A 4,976-nucleotide genomic window follows, 5' to 3' on the forward strand; every position below is an offset into this window, starting at 1 on the left:
TTCACTCTGTGCCTGACCCCGGGAGTGTGTGATGGGACAGTGTGGAGCGAGATTCACTCTGTGTCTGACCCAGGGAGTGTGTGATGGGACGGTGCGGAGGGAGATTCACTCTGTGTCTGACCCCGGGAGTGTGTGATGGGACGGTGTGGAGGGAGATTCACTCTGTGTCTGACCCAGAGAGTGTGTGATGGGACGTTGCGGAGAGAGATTCACTCTGTGTGTGACCCCGGGAGTATGTGATGGGACAGTGTGGAGCGAGATTCACTCTGTGTCTGACCCAGGGAGTGTGTGATGGGACTGTGCGGAGGGAGATTCACTCTGTGTCTGACCCCGGGAGTGTGTGATGGGACAGTGTAGAGCGACATACACTCTGTGTCTGACCCCGGGAGTGTGTGATGGGACAGTGTGGAGCGAGATTCACTCTGTGTCTGACCCCGGGAGTGTGTGATGGGACAGTGTAGAGCGACATACACTCTGTGTCTGACCCAGGGAGTGTGTGATGGGACGGTGTGGAGGGAGATTCACTCTGTGTCTGACCCCGGGAGTGTGTGATGGGACCGTGCGGAGAGAGATTCACTCTGTGTGTGACCCCGGGAGTGTGTGATGGGGCAGTGTGGAGCGAGGTTCACTCTGTGCCTGACCCCGGGAGTGTGTGATGGGACAACGCTTAGGGAGCTTCACTCTGTGCCTGACCCCGGGAGTGTGTGATGGGACAGTGTGGAGCGGGATACACTCTGTGTCTGACCCAGGGAGTGTGTGATGGGACGGTGGGGAGGGAGATTCACTCTGTGTGTGACCCCGGGAGTGTGTGATGGGGCAGTGTGGAGCGAGATTCACTCTGTGCCTGACCCCGGGAGTGTGTGACGGGACGGTGTGGAGGGAGATTCACTCTGTGTCTGACCCCGGGAGTGTGTGATGGGACAACGCTTAGGGAGCTTCACTCTGTCCCTGACCCCGGGAGTGTGTGATGCGACAGTGTGGAGCGAGATTCACTCTGTGTCTGACCCAGGGAGTGTGTGATGGGACTGTTTGGAGGGAGATTCACTCTGTGTCTGACCCAGGGAGTGTGTGATGGGACGGTGCGGAGAGAGATTCACTCTGTGTGTGACCCCGGGAGTGTGTGATGGGACGGTGTGGACGGAGATTCACCCGGTGTGTGACCCCGGCAGTGTGTAATGGAACAGTGTGGAGGGAGATTCACTCTGTTTCCGAACCTGGGAGTGCGTGATGGGAGGGTGTGGAGGGAGATTCTCTCTGTGTCTGATCCCGGGAGTGTTCGATGGGACGGTGTGGAGGGAGATTCACTCTTTGCCTGACCCCGGGAGTCTGTAATGGGACGGTGGATAGGGAAATTCACTCTGCGTTTGACCCCCGGGATGTGTGTATGGACATTGATGAGTTTCTCCGTGTCACTCTTTCTGTCTCACTCTCTCTCCCTGCGCCAGTGCGGACACTCCCCACCTGCTCCCTCTCTGCACGTCCATCATTTCGAAAGATACGTTCTCTTTTCCCCGCGCATCTGACTTACAATGGAGAGTGTGACCGATCCCGATTGCGATGATAAAAATGGTGATAAGGACGTACCTGTCCAGTGGGGGCGCCTTTCCAGGAAGCCGAACAGTGGGCCGCTTTGTTATCGGATATCCGTCAGGTGCGAGTTCAGTGCGGGCGAAAGAGATTGGGAAGAGAGTAAGTATGAGAGTGAGGGTGGTGGAGAAAGGGAGAGTGGAGAGTGAAAGAGAGGGCTGAGTAAAAAGCACAGTGAGAAAGATAGGGATAGGGAGAGAGTGTGTAGAGTGCGGAAACGAGCTGGACAGAGGAACGAAATTGAAGCAGGCTTGGGATATTCATGGAGGATAAAGACGTGGGAGGCAGAGAACGAATCGTATAATAAGTTTAAACCGAGAGAAATGGTCTCAGATTGAGAGCGTAGGCAGGGACTTGAGAAAGTGAGAGTGGGGGAGTGAGGAGAGGGGTGAAAGGAAGGAGGTTGCGGATAGGAATGGTGTGGGAGAGAGAGAGGGAGTGGGATAAGGGCTCATGGGCATGGTTAGAGAGGGGGATAGAGGCGTAAAAGAGAGTCGGGGGAGAGTGAGGAATATGGGGAGAGAGATGAAGAAGGGTGGTCGTAGAGGGAGAAAGGAGACGATAGAAATGGTGATGATGGCAAGAAGGGTAATATGGAGGGGGAAGAGAAAGTTAGAGACAGTTGTAGAGGGAAAGTCTGTGACAGATGCAGATGTACCTGTGGGGGAGAGACAGGAAGTGAAACGGATAGGGAATCCGTGGCTGGCGGCCACGGAAAGAGAGTGAGAGACAGGGAGGAAGGAGCGTGAGGACGGAGAGGGGAGGAACCGTGAGATGGAAAAGATCGAATAGGGAGAGGGAGGCAGAGTGGGAAAAAAACTTCTGATTTAAATGGAGAGGAGAGTGAGACAGCGAGGGTGGAAGAAGAGGTAGGGCAAAAGACGTTGTTGTAGCGAGTAGGAGAGTGAGGTTCCGGGGAATCGACTCTATCCCTCACCTTGCCGTGCGCCGCCCTCCGCCAGGATATTTCCGTCCGGATTTTCCGAGCCTTCACAGAGAGGCAGAGACCCACAGTCAGAGACGGCAGGAGTGGAGGACAGGGTGACGAGGCAGATCTCTCCCAGATGTTAGCCAACCCACAACCCTCCTCACTTCCAACATCCCTTTCTCACCATTCTACCCCGTCTGACTCTAAGGTAAGGTAGCGGTGGAGTAGGGAGGGACGTTGAGGTACAGCAGGAGGGAGAAAGAGAAGAGGGAGAGTGGATTGTGGGGAGTGGAAAAGCGGATACAGAGGGCGGGATGGAGGGCAGGAGCGATATTGGGAGGGTGGAGAGAGAGGCGAGAAGTGTGGGGAAGGGAAGAAGCAGGGGAGTAGGATGTGGGAGAAATGGAGGGGTGTGGTGGGGCGAGAAGGTGAAGGTGACAGAGGGAGGGAGACAGATGAGGGAGGGGACCAAGGGGACGGAGGCAAGTGGTGGGGCAAGGAGGGGACAAAGCAGATTTTGGAGGTGGAGGAGAGAGAAGGGGAGGTGAATATAAGTGTGGGTGAGCGAGTGGGAGGGAGGAATGAGGTCACGGGATCACTCATTTTCCGCCACCTCCGTGAATCATTCCCGCATCCCCCGAATTAGCGCGACGCTGTAGGCATCCTCTCCCGTTCTTCGGTGCGGCAGAGGGATTACCCGATAGAGGACCGGCATGGACGTTCCCTCTCCTCCTCTTTATCCTCTTCCCCACTCGTCCCCCTCTAATCTCCGTCTTCTCCGCTCTGACCCCTTCACCACCTCTCTGGCGCTCTCTTCCTCGCCTTGTGAGAGGCGTGTGGGGCGGCGGATCCTGCAGAGAGACATCGGGAGGTGAAGGGGGTGCGAAAGGTGGGGGTGAGAAGAAGGGGGAGCGCATAAGGTGGAGGAAACTCGTCCTTGGAATCGCTGCTCCTGGGGAAGTCTGGAAAAGCTTCCTGGCCTTCGCAATTCCACTCGTCCTCCCACCCCGGAGGGAGGTGACTGCCCACCAGCGTGGCGCGATGCCCGAGTGGACATGACGGCGTGGAGCTCCCTCATCACAGCGCTCCGCAGGGGAGGCTCCTACGGAGTGGGCGGGTCCCAGCTCGATATCGAGACCTGTGGAGAGCGGAGCAGAGAGGGAGGGATGGAGGGGAACTTAGGAAGGTTGTGAGAGAGAGAGATGGGAGGGTGCTGAGATGAAAGTAAATTGGAGGATGACGGAGGAGAATGAGGAAAGGGGAGGGAAGAGGTGAAGAGAAGGCGGACAGGAGTGGGGAAGGGAAGGTCGTTATGGGAGAGGGTGTTGAGTTGAGGGAACTGGAGAAGTTGGGAGGTGGTGGGGAGTAAGGGAAGGCAAGGAGGGGAGAAATTGCAGATACGGGCGATGTTGGGAGAGGAGAGAGAGAGAGGGAGATTGGCAGACGAAGGTGGGTGGGAGTGGGCAAAAGGGAATGAGAAAAGATGTGGTGCAAAAGAAGGGGGAGGATAGTGTGGAGTTGTAACGAAGGGAGGGAGGGATAGAGGGCGAAGGAGGAGAGGTGGAGTTCGGGCAATTGGAAGAAGGCAGAGAGATATCGAGAGACGGCTGGAAATCCCGGGCTAAACGTTAGCTAATTTACAAACACCCCCTCCCGCCCACCCGCGGAAATGCGAGGAGCTGTGGTCGGGATGCAAGGGTGATTGGGCCTCATTTTCCGCCACCTCCGTGAATCATTCCCGCATCCCCCGGGTCAGCGCGACTCTGTAGGCATCCTCTCCCGTTCTACGGTGCGCCAGAGAGATCACCCGATAGAGGACGGGCATGGAAGTACCCTCTCCTCCTCCTTGTCCTCTCCCCACTCGACCCCTCTAATCTCCGTCTCCGCTCAGACCCCGTCACGACCTCTCTGGCGCTCTCTTCCTTGCTCTCTCCCTCCATCGTCTACATTCCTTCTCCCTCACCCCTCCCTTTGCTGCACTCCGCTTTCCTCTCTGTAACAATCTCTCTCCCCTTCCTTGCCTCCTCCGAACCTCTCAATTCATCTCTCTCTCTCTTCCTCACGTTAAACGCGCCCACATTTCTCCCTCTCTCTCCCAATCTCCTCCCCCTTTATTTCTCTACCCATCTTACTCATCCCCTCCCGTTTTCTCATCTCCATCACTCGTATTATCCCTTCACTCCTACCTCTCTCCCATCACTCCCCTCAACCCACTCAGTCCACTACCACCCCTACTCTCGCCGCCCACACTCTATATCCGCCTCTCTCCCTCCCCCTCTTTCTTCCCACTCTCACTACTCTTCCCACCGCCACTCTTATCTCTGTCGACCACCCTCTCACACACTCTCAATCCCTCTCCACGGCACCTCCCCACCCCCGGCTCTCGGTTCCTCTTTATCAGCTGCTCATCTCGTGTTTGTTGGCGTCGGTCTGACTCCCTTGTCAACACAGGCTTCCTCTG

Source organism: Hemitrygon akajei, unplaced genomic scaffold (assembly GCF_048418815.1).
Source record: "Hemitrygon akajei unplaced genomic scaffold, sHemAka1.3 Scf000036, whole genome shotgun sequence".
NCBI lineage: Eukaryota > Metazoa > Chordata > Chondrichthyes > Myliobatiformes > Dasyatidae > Hemitrygon > Hemitrygon akajei.